Source organism: Ceratotherium simum, chromosome X (assembly GCF_057802395.1).
Source record: "Ceratotherium simum simum isolate JZ-2026a chromosome X, ASM5780239v1, whole genome shotgun sequence".
NCBI lineage: Eukaryota > Metazoa > Chordata > Mammalia > Perissodactyla > Rhinocerotidae > Ceratotherium > Ceratotherium simum.
The window spans coordinates 14,120,241-14,133,015 of NC_141940.1; the positions used below are offsets into that span (position 1 = coordinate 14,120,241).

Consider the following 12,775-nt stretch of genomic DNA (forward strand, 5'->3'; position numbering starts at 1 on the left):
CAGTTCTGAAGAGTAACTTTTTGGTTGATTAATCCCCTTGAACTCATTGTAACTTTCAAAGAGAGAAGGGGAGGCCAGCACAGAACAAATCAGGACCTTATCTCATGTGGCTACCCAGGCTTCTGTCACCGTATTTGAGGTGATAGAGTTCATGGGTCCTGGTGTTTGATCTGAAATCTTCTCTGCATATGTGAAAGAGCATGACTGAATTATGTATTCATTTGGAACTTTTTCGTTCATTCTTGGAGATTACAATTATATACATTTGTTGATGTGTAGCTTTGTGCTAATAATAGAAACCATTGTGATGTCATTATTGATTTATGGACTTTTTTTCACCTCATTTTGGTACACTTTTCATAACATTATGCTGAGAATCAGCGTGTATGGACACTGTTTTAATATCACTGAATGAATGGTCAAATCAGCAAGTAATATAAGAAATTGGACCCAGTCCCCTGTCTAAGGAAAGACATTTTAGTCATTTATATGACTAGATTTATGGCTGCGGAGCTTTAAAAGTCTCTATAAGCCTCAAAAAGTTTTGATCTTAGATGCAATTTTAGAATTTTCGATAACCTGGTGATATTCTTCAGGAAACCCCATGGGGGCATGGTCTTTGTTTGTCTTGTTCACTGTGGTAGAGCCTAGCGCAGTGAAGGCACATGGTGGGACCTCAGTATTTGTTAAGTGAATGCATGGATGGACAGAAGGAAGGAAGAAAGGAAGGGAGGATGGAGAGAGGGTGAAAGAGATCTATGAAAAGGTCTTTCACGAAGAAGGTATTCACAGGAACATTGCCTTTTATATCTAAAATGTCTGCCCTCTTACTTTGGATACCCAGGGTGCAAGCCACAGGATACTTGCTATTTATGATCTTAAAAATGTTTGAAGCCCATTCCAGGGAGTAAGGGAAGAAAATCGCATCAAAGCTACATTGCTCCTTTTCTGGTTTTGAGTTCAAACATAGCATTCAAGATGATGCAGGTATTTGATTGTATAGAGTTAATATTCCCCCAGAAAATAGAAACAGCTGAATTATAAATAGCCTTTTTAGATTTTTTTAATAATGTTTTTTTTTTTTAGGAAGATTGGCCCTGAGCTAACATCTGTTGCCAATCTTCCTCCTTTTTTCCTTTTTTCTCCCTGAAGCCCCAGTAGATAGTTGTATGTCATCATTGTACATCCTTCCAGTTGCTCTATGTGGGACGTTGCCTCAGCATGGCTTGATGAGCTGTGTGTAGGTCCGCGCCCAGGATCCCAACCAGAGAACCCCAGGCTGCTGAAGCGGAGCACACGAATTTAACCGCTACGCCACCAGGCTGGCCCCATAGATTTTTTTGGTAAACTACTTTAGGAGAATGACGTTCATACAGAAAAGTGCACAAATCCTAAGTGTGGAGCTCATTAAATGTTTACAAATTGAACAAATCATTGTAACTAACACCCAGATCAAGAAAGGTAACATTACCAGCATCCCAGAAGCCCTTCTTCTGTCCCTGTCCAAAAGTTACTCCTTACCACAAGGGTAACCACTATAATGTCAAACACCATAGATTGGATTTTCCTATTCTGGACATTTCATATAATTGGGATTATATAATATTTACCTTTTGGAACTGGCTTCTTTCACTTAGCATAATGTTTTCAAGATTCATCCACATTGTAGCATGTATCAGTCTTCATTCATTCTTATTGCCAATAATATTCCATTGTATAGATATACCAATGGAGATGTGGGTTGTTTCTACTTTTTGGCTATTGTGAATAATGATGAAGATTTATGTACAAGTTTTTGTGTGGACATATGTTTTCATTTCTCTTGGGTATATAACTAGTAGTGGAATTTCTGGGCCATATGGTAACTCTGGGTTTGACTTTTTTTTTTTTTTTTAAAGATTTTATTTATTTTTTGCCCCCAAAGCCCCAGTAGATAGTTGTATGTCACAGCTGCACACCCTTCTAGTTGCTGTATGTGGGACTCGGCCTCAGGATGGACAGAGAAGTGGTGCCTCGATGCGCACCCGGGATCCGAACCCGGGCCGCCAGCATCGCAGCGCGCGCACTTAACCACCAAGCCACAGGGCCGGCCCTGGGTTTGACTTTTGATCAACCACCAAACTGTTTTCCAAAGTGGCCTCACCATTTTACATTCCTCTCGGTAGCTTATAAGAGTTCTAATTGCTCTACATCCTTTGTCAACACTTGGTGTAGTCAGTGTTTTTAACTTTAGCCATTTTGGTGGGAAATCTATATTTTTTTTCTCTATAGGTTTTTATGTCTTGTGATACTCAGAAAATAACTCCAAAGCTCACTTCTATAAATTAACTAATCTTAGGTCATTCCCTATCCAGGGCCTTAATTGGAGCAACGAGTATTTCCCTGTCTTTTCTAAAATATGTGGATAGACCCTTCAAGATTTAGCTCAGATGCCACTTCTCCTGGCATGCCTTCCCTCACTCTTCTTTACCTAGTCTGTGTGTGGTGGCTTCCCTCTGAAGGCCTGTTCCCTTTACGTGTCTTCCAGCACAGGCCTGACACAAAGTAGGTGCCCAAATGCACCTTTGCTGAGTGACCGTATTTTACTAGTTAGACTCTTATTCTATATCCCATTATATCCCATCTTTGCACTCAATTTCTGGGGGGGCCTTAGAGGTCATCAACCCAGTCTCATCATTTATTGGTGAGAAAGTTGAAACTCAGAAAGGGGAATGGGCATAGTCAGACAACCTGAGCCTAGTGGGCAGATCTCCTGACTCCTACTCCAGGGTTCTTTCTACCTACCCAGACAACTTCCTCCACTCATCTTTGCTTCCCCTCTGCTGCTAATTTGCAGAGATTGAAATTAATCTTTGGCAGGAAAAAAAGAACCTGTATGTTTCCAGGGCTTAAATTGAAAGTCAGAGAAGCAGCTCTCCCATCAATGAAAGTTTGTGTGCTCCAACACTGAGAACTACCATCATTTAAGGCAGAGAAAGGAAACCTAAAGTGACTTTTCAGCAAATATAGTTTTTAATGATACACATATAATATCTTGTTCTGTTTTATACTCTGATCATGGTTGAGAATTTCAAATAGCTCAGGAAGAATTAAGAAGATTTACACCCACATTATTACTCATAACCACTTAAAGCAAAGAAAGAAATTTTTTAAAAAGATGTTTATTGCTTTCATACCAAATGAGAATCTGAATTAAAATGATTCCCAGCACAATCTTTTGAGTTGAAAGTACATTCAGCAGTTTTCAAAATCCCTTGTAATAACAACAATGCTCTGTAATTTCATGGAGTTTGTATTTTTTCAAAGGAGATTAAGGGAAATGCTGTAAACATGAACTTCCTAATCCTTATCCTGCAACCACTGCCCTGGGTCGGTCTTGTTGCACCTGCTCCTCAGATGGAGACATTAATACCCTGACTGGCTGTTCGGGTTTCAAGGTTTGACCCCTGGGTTCACTGTGAATTTACTTCACGTGGAAGAACCTTAGTTTTTCAGTAATCATCTGACTTCAGTTCCTAGGCTGTAAAATGTGGTGATCATATACCCATTTCAGAGAAACAATGTATGAAAAGCACCTAGTACTTAGTAGATCTTCCATGTGTGGTAGCTACTGTTAGATTCTGTGCTGGAGAAGACTGTGGACTAGGAAAAGAGGCCTTTACTGATTCCCAAAACCCCCTAAATATCCCAAACTTGTCCATTCATTCATTCATTTATTGAGAATAGATTGATTGCTTCCTGATTCTGTGGGGCGGGGGGGGGGTGTGTGAAAACAAAGTGTCCACATTCTACATTCAAGCATGTCACATTCTATTTTTTATTATTTTTAGCTTATGATTTTTATAAATAACCATATTACCAGTGCTAAGGTCAAGCTTACTAAAACAAGGCTAACAATGTTGGAAAGAATGTTTCAATAGAGAAACCAGTATATCCCATATCATTTAAAGATATGAGCAGATGGATCAGCTAAAGTAACGCCTCCTGTCTAAGGAAATGTTAGAAATAAAGTTTCAAGGACTTGTAATCTCTACTATCTCCTGGATCTGGGATACCTCGTTGTTGGATTAATGGCCTAAAACAAGCAAAAATTGTAGTGTTTTTTTTTGCCGGGAGGACTTTCAGAACATGGCTGAAATCAATCATATGCTTAACATGGAACTCTCAGAAACCAGTGCTAACTACTATTTTCTAGAGCAAATACAGAGCAAGAGAAACTGCAAGGAAGACTGCTAGGGGTGGAAAATGCCCTTTCACTGGGAGTCAGGAGACTTGGCTTCTAGTTCCAGATCAGTCACTGCTTTTATAGTATGACCCTGCGCAAGTCACTTTGATGTTGTGGGCTTCTGTTTCCTCATCTAAAAACTACTGATCTAGTAAAAACTCTTGATTATAAACTGCATTCTGAAGATTCTTAGGGTTCCACAGAAGTGCCTCAGAGATCACTGAAGGAGGCACTCTGAGACCTCAACCCTCAACATTAACCCAAGTAGTGCCATTTTCCACTGGTTTATACGTAGCAGCTCTACACAGCATTTCATTTTGCATAAAGAGTTCCAAGGCCTGAGTAAAATTGAAAACCACTAGACTGAGTGATCCTCAGGGGTCTTCAGGTTGTAAGGTTCCGTGTTATCTGAAAAACCAAAGTGAATATCTGTGATATTTTAAAATTACTGATATGTTAGCCAGCCCTTGGGCCGGAATGACGATGGTAATAGAGAGGCCTACTATACTACCTAGGTATATCTTACACCTGGATTATTGGATTCAACAGAGTGTCTGAATCATCAAAGAAAAGTTTAATTTGACTAATTGTCATTTTACTGTTGCACATTTCTATCTATGCATAGTATATTTAATAGGGCTCTAAGTATATTTGGTGGGTCTTCAATAACTAGAATGTTTGATTAATCCATATATATGCCATTCCCAACTATGCCAGACAGCAGAAAGTTTATGGAGTCAGACAGTGAACAATTTGAATTTGGGGCAGTGCTTCTCATACTTGTACAGAGGGTGTCACGAGGAAGAGCCAGAGAAGAGGCATGTTGTATGAGTGTTGGTCAATTTTTTTATAGATATATAGTAAAGGCTGATTTATTTGAGGGATAGAGTTATTTCAGGCAATCTGAATTAACTATGGCTGAAAATGGTTCTTCTGAGCTATTATGTTTCTAAGTGACTAAAAAAACGCATGCACGAACGTGGAAATCTAGATTTTGTTAGGAGACACCCAGCATCTCCAAGAAAATAAACTGGAGGCATATTGCACATTCCATTTTAAAACGTAGTGGCCTCCCTCTGAGTGACAGTGGTGCTATTAATGTCATTTTACATGGGGGAGAGAACTTTGTGGCACGAGTGATGCTTTTATGTGCATTTCTCCATTTATTTTCAGTCTATCTGTTTACCTACTCATTCCTTCATTTTTGCTTTTCCCTCCTCCTCTATAGGCTCTAATGCTTTTGATATTTGACTGCATTCAAGCATTCATGCAATCCAAAACACAGACAGGGCACCTGCTGATACAGAGCAAGGTTCAATGTTGGGCACTGCTGGGGATATAAAGATGATGAGCTGCTCTTCTTAGTATGTTACTGCATTTTGGAAGGTAGTGTTTTGAAGGATTATCACTCTAGGTGAGGCTCTTGTTTAAGACTAGTGAAAGAAAATCAATTATTATATCCAAGATGGAGGCTGAGAGGTAAGACTTGAAGGACATGGGTCCTGTCCGTCCTTCTTTTATCGCATCTTATCTTACAGTATCACATTGATTTGTTAACGTACATCTATTCCTTGGTAGACTGACTGCCGTGAGAGCAGGTTTTTGACTCGTGGGATTCTTAGAGCCTATCATATTACCTTTATGGTTGGCTATGCACCTCATATTCACTGAATGAGAGAAAAGAATCTGAGCTATAACTTGGGAGGGACTGTTCTAGAAAAGTAAAATGTACTGAAAATATGTCACTGCATTGTTTGACACTTTCACTGATGTCAAGGATGAGGAAACTTTTAAGTGATTGGTCTTTGAATTGTGACAGGTAAAGGTTTAGATCCCTCCCAAATGTTCATACCAGTTTTATCTCAAAGGTAGCCCAAATTGTTCTCCTGACTGCCCGTTACGCAAATATACTGATCCCAGAAATAGAAAGGAATGCCATGGGATTCCAAAACTTATTGCCATCTGTGCCATGTGTGGCTGAATTATGAGATGTCCTTCAGTCAGCAAGATAGAAATAACGTTTGCATAGGCAGACAACAAACTCAGACCACCTTGCCTCTGAAGCCCAACTGCCATTGTTACTCATGGCAAGCTCCCAGCCTGAAAAAGTCCACAACTGCAGAGCAGAGGAACCCTACCCAGGGTAGAGACTAGAAAGGGCAAGGGCAGCACAAACGCCAGTTATTTGACACTCCTAAACAAATAGGTTCCCATTAACTCATTCATTTCCATGGACTCAGGTTGGCAGTTGGGCAGAGAAGAGAGAGAGGTAGAGGGGATGAGTGACAGAAACACTTTATCAAGTTGGGTTTCTTCCACGAATGCAAGGCTGGTTCAACAATTGGAAACCTATCAGTGTGATAAATTTGAAGCAGAAAAACTGTATCATCAGTAGATACAGAAAAAAGAAAATACTTTATACAGTTTTAAAATTCAGGAATGAATGCTCAATTTTAAGTAAAATGGGAACAGAAAGCTACTTCTTAAATATGCTTAAGTTAGTAAATGTGAAGGATATTTGCTATAAACCAATAGTAAACATCATAATATATGGGGAAATACAAATTACATTTCCATTAAAATTAGGAACAAGTCAGGGATTCTCCCTTCGTTGCTATTACTCAACATTGTTTTAGAGGTAATCATTAAAGTTATATGTCAAGGAAAAAAATTGTTTTATAAACAGGAAAAATGACAAAATTATCATTGTTTTAATACAGTATCAGTATATATCTATAAAAAACAGAAGATTTAACTATAAAATATTTAGAATGAATGAGAATTTAATAAGGTGGCTATAAAAAATCAATTGATTTTATTTATAATAGCACTAACCAGTTAGAAATAGGACAAGATCCCATTCACAACAAGGTGTAACTAAAAAAGTCATCCAGGAATAGAATTAATTAGAAAGATACAATCTATGTGAAAAACTATAACATTTTATATCATGGCAGAAAACAAGATCTGTTCAAAGTAAGGGACATAACACTCCCCTGCATGGCAAGAATTATTATCTTAAACACTTAATGATATATTTTTTAGACTTGAGATCATGATTCTGAAGTTCATATGGAAGAATACATATGCTATAATTGCTAAGGAAATCTTGGAGAAAAAGAAGAGTGAGAGAAAAGTTCTCCAGTCAGATATGAAATTGAAGAAATGAATATGATATTGAATATGAATATAAAGAAATGAGTATGATATTGATCCAAATGTGACAAACAAATGAATGGAACAGAATGAAGGTTATATATCCAAGTATATATGGGAACCTGCTATATGCTAAATAGTTATTATTATTCAATTATTAGTTATCAAGTTATTATTCAATAGTTATTGAAATCAGTAGAGAAAGAGTGGCTTTTTCAATAAACGGTGTTAGAAGCAAGTACAAAAAGAACTGCTTCTTCACAACATATACAAAGATAAATTCCAGATATATTAAGGATGAAATGTGTAAAAAGAACTATTGAAGTATTAGCAGTGTAAGAGAATATGTATATGACTTTAGGGTGATATTCCTAAAGTAAGACACAGATCTAGACTCTTTCAAGAAAAAAAAAAACTTTACAGATTTTATTACATAAAAATGATTAATTGACATAAAATATTTGCATACGTCCAACAGAAAAAATGTTGATATTGATAATACACAAAATACTCCTACAAATTCATAAGAAAAAGGAGCTACCCAGTGGATACATGAATAAAGGATTTGAACAGGCAATTTAAAGGAGAAGGTACAAATTTGTTGACGCATTTATTTGGAATATTAAAAAATAGAAAGTAACTGGAATGAACACCCATAGGGAAAATACAAAGATGAATAGGTTCTCAAATTTCCACTAATCATCAGGTAACAGCACATTAAAATGAGAGGTCATCACACTGGCCCAAAAAAAACAGATCAATAACATGAACATCTGTAAAGGTTGTACAGCAAAAGTGCTCTCCTACCCCACTGGTGGGGGTGCAAATGACTACAACCTACTGGAAGATTAATGTGATGTGGCAGTATTTATTAGCATTTAAATGCATATGCTCTTTGATCCAGCAATCCCATTTATGAGACCTTCTTGGATAGAAAAAATATAATTCTGTAAAGATATATTTACAGGAAAATATGTTGAAGCGTTTATTTGGAATATTAAAAAACTGGAAGGAACCTGAATGGCCATCCGTAGGGAAATAGTTGAATAAATTGTGGTAACTCCCTACTTCAGTGTAATATGCAGCTAGAAAAAAATTGTTATAGATGTATGTAGATATCTATAAACTTGAAAGACTGTCCACTATATATAATTGAATAAAATGAGCAAGTTTTACAATTGCATGTATACTATGATCCCATTTTGTTAAAAATCAAACCTAAATATGGACATATGTATTTTTGTTTGTTTATATGGAATGATAAACACAAAACTGTTGATGGTGGTTACATCAAGGGCTGGTGTTGGATGAGGGAGGGGAGTGCTATCATTTTTACTTTAGTTACTTCTGTATTGTAAGAAAAGTTACAATGAGCCAAAAAGATGAAGACTAGTATTATTTTGGTTAAAGCTAAAAAAAAGCCCTTGAAATGTAAAGAACATCCATTCAAGGACAGAGGAAAGCAGCACCATTACAGAGGGAGTAAACTAACATGCATGAAGCACCCAGGGTGTGCTAGGTACTATGTAATGATCTTTGAGCACATCTTCTCATTCAAGCCTCCAAGTAATCTTAGAGATAGGTAATGCTGTATCTCCATTTTACAGGTGAGGAAATTAAGGATCAGTGAGTTTGACTAACTTGTCTGAGGTCATGCAACCCATTGGTTGCAGAGCCAGTATTTGAATCCAGTTCTGATGGGCTCTAAAATCACTGTTAAACCCTGCTCTATCCAGAACCTGGGAAGATGTGCTAGATGGTGACATAAATGGATCATTAAGAAAATATACTCAGAGATTGTTGGCATAGCGATGACATGCATTACAGCTCAAAGAGAACTTTGAATAGCCAGGGAGTCCAGTCTATTGATTCCATCTTGACCACTAACTCAACAGGGCAACCTTGGGCAAGCCTCTCAGATCCCATGAGGTAGATACATGAGTGGCTTGAATGACTAAGAGAATGCTCAGTGAGGGCTTTGTGTCTACATTATTTCTGTATCTTGAGGGCAGACAAGTTGTTTTCTTCATTGTTGTATTCTCCAAACAGATGCTCCACCTTCCATCTGTAGACCTGGGAGGATGGTTTGTAGTGGAGGGGGGGACTATAGGCCCTTCTCTATCTTTACCCCTCTACTGTTCAACGTTGAAATCATTGACTTGGATGAAGCCATAGGAGCCATGCCTTTCAGGGTTTTCAATTTTGTTGATTGGGGTGGGAGATGCCAATAAATAACACTCCATGCTTTACTTTCCAAGTTAAAAATTAATTGAGAAATAAAATTCAAAGACAAATGGAGACAGAATGGCAACGTTATTATGAATAAAGCTGATGGGAGAATTTATCTTTAGAACTGTAGTGAGAAGTATTTAGTAACAATTGTACTCCACCCCATCCCTTAACTGCCTTCAAGTCCAGACACTGGGACAGCAAACCTGAGGGAAGGGTTGAGCCCACACGTACAGCTGCATTTACCCATGATGCTGCCTTTTACTTATCCTGGGCAGAAAGGGACAGAAAAGAATGTATCCCCAGTACTTGTAGATTTTTTTTTCAATTGTGGTAAAATACACATAACATAAAATTTACCATTTTAACCATTTTATAGTGTACAATTCAGTGGCATTTAGAACATTCACACTGTTCTGCAACTATCACCTCTATCTAGTTTGAAAACATTTTCATCACCCCAAAAGGAAACCCCATACCCATTAAGCAGTCCCCCCAATTCCCCCATCCTTCAAACCCACGGCAACCACTAACCTATTTTCTTTCTATGAATTTGCCTACTCTGGAAATTTCATATGAACAGAATCATACAATATATGGCATTCTGTGTCTTGCTTCTTTTACTTAGCATAATGTTTTCAAGGGTTCACCCATGTTGTAGCATGGGTCAGTACTTCATTCCTTTCTATGGCTGAATAATATTTTCATTGTATGGATATACCACATTTTGTTTATCCATTCATCCGTTGATGGACATTTGGGTTGTTTCTGCTTTTTGCCTATTGTGAATAGTGCTGCTGTGAACTTTCACATTCAGATATTTGTTTGAAGACCTGCTTTTGATTCTTTTGGGTAAATATCTAGGAGTGAAATGTCTGGTAATGTGATAATTTTATGTTTAACTTGTTGAGTAACCACCAAACTATTTTCCATACTTGTGGGCTTTTGATATAGATTACTTTGTCTTATGTGGAAGTGTAGCCTATGGATGTGCCCCACCAGTTAGATATCTTTCTCCTCCTCCTTGTGATAGGGTAAGTCACAGGTGGGTAAAAAGCCAGGACTATTACTCCAGCTGAAGTCCCTTCACATGTGCACATAGGACAGGGAAATGGAGCATCCTCGCAGCCCCCCAACAGATGATACATAGCTGGGAGGAATAACTGACATGCACATATTAAACACAAACTTATTGAGGACCTACAATGTGCCAGGGAGTGTGACAAGCATTGTAGATACAGAAACAAGGAACATTTTCTGTCCTCCAGAGGTTCAGATTCTAAAAGCTGAGCATAGATTTTAAAAAATGAAATAATAACACACTAATCAGAATCTGTGATACATTTAAAATTCCAGTTCTCTGAAATACACATTTAACATACGGTGATGTCTTTCAATGATAAGTGAACTCACTCTCGCATTATGTCAGTTCATAAAATATTTAAAGGGCCATGTCCCAAAAAATTACACATAACTCAGTTGAGATAAGCACTGTACAAAACTGAATAAATTACAGTGGATCATCTGTCTTTTAAAAATAATATTTAAATTAAGAAACCAAACGGAATCATTAGCTATACTTTATTATTAAAATCAAATATTTTTACATAAATGGATGTTAATAGGTAGGCAACGTACACTGCCGTAATTACATTATATTTGTCAGTTTCAATTTATAGCTGAGAGCATTTACCATTATCATGTGATACGTGAATTTGTCCCTAACTCCTTAAGTGCGGATACTACCAATGAGCTGATTATATCTTCACCTACTCCTCTAAACCATTGTCAGGCGCTGCCTGGGATATTACACTAGCACAGCACTCCATTCTGGCAATGACTCCTGGTCCAAATGACTCATTACTTATAGATCTGCCTCCACCATACCCCAAACCCCTGTTCGACACAATTGGGTATCAGGTTAGTGTAGGCCACATAGAATACCCATCTCTTCCTGAGAATAGCAACACTATTCTATAGATAGAGCATAGCTCAGGCTTTTGAAATGGAAATAGACACAGGTAACAATGCCTCCTTTATTGCTCTGTGTAAATTTCCTGTAAACTCTTAGGTAATATAGACATATTCATTCTTCTAGTTAATGGCTAAATGCTCAATATTGTCAAATACCATGATGGAATATTCTGACAGGTCAGCAGTTTTACTCATGTGATTGAATGTTCAGATTATTTCCTCTCCATGACAGGCTACTCATCACCGTAAGTAACTTTTTGAGTGTTTTCGACAGAAGAGTGGGCATCATTTTCTTTCTAGAGACTAAATGCTGTTGCAGTTTGGTATCTAAGATTTGGACAAATTCTACTAGTGCGTTTTCCATGTTGTTCTTCCACCTATAGTCATTAAGTGTGTGATGTTTTGTTCAAATGCCTGCTTTTGCGTTAAATTAAAATCTAATTTAGTGTGGTTAATGTAATTCAAAAATACCCATTAGGGCTACGTAAAAAAAGTTAGGAACCATGTTTGCAACTAGAACACAGAATCAAAGTTATCTAAGCAACTGGGTTCTATTGAAGAACCTGGGTTCATGTGGAAGAGGAAAGCTAAGATGTGGCCAAGTACAGTGCTGAAAATACACTAAGTGCTTAGTAAATGCCAGTTACGTGGATGAATACATGTAATTAATAAAAAAGGAAAGTCATCCAGAATATAATTTTAGGAGTCAGTGGGAGAAGTCCATCCTGCAGAAGAGACTAAGATTGAAATCCTTGTTCCAATAAGCTCACCATATATGAGCATCAGTACTTTTTGTATGCACGTTATAATCCTAGCTAATCCTCTGAAGAGTGCTATCCCATTCATTTAAATGTGTTATAACAGAAAATAGATCTGCCCATTCAGTTCTACATAATAAAAGATTTAAAAAAAAACTTTGTCGTATCAGTATACATATTATGTTGGTCTACTGAAGGTTATCTGAGCTTCTGTTTTCTTAGGCAAGTCTTGATGCTCCGCATCCCCTCCAAGAATTTTAGTTCTTAAGTGTCCTTTGATGTTGCAAATCTAATCTACATTCTATTCCTAGCTGCTGAGCATCTCTCTTGCCCTCTGTCTATAAGATCCCCTCCCCTTACACCAAGTAATGCTTCAATGAAACCAAATTCCTTATTTTGAGTCTCTTAGTTGACCCCTATGACTGGAGAGTGT

The 12,775-nt window shown here is 37.5% G+C and overlaps 1 protein-coding gene across 2 annotated transcripts in view; it reads left to right on the top strand.

Annotated features, from left to right (window-relative positions):
- FGF13 (fibroblast growth factor 13) overlaps nucleotides 1-12,775 on the top strand; it is a 471,100-nt gene that overhangs the window by 121,291 nt on the left and 337,034 nt on the right. The gene's annotated exons all lie outside the window — the stretch shown is intronic.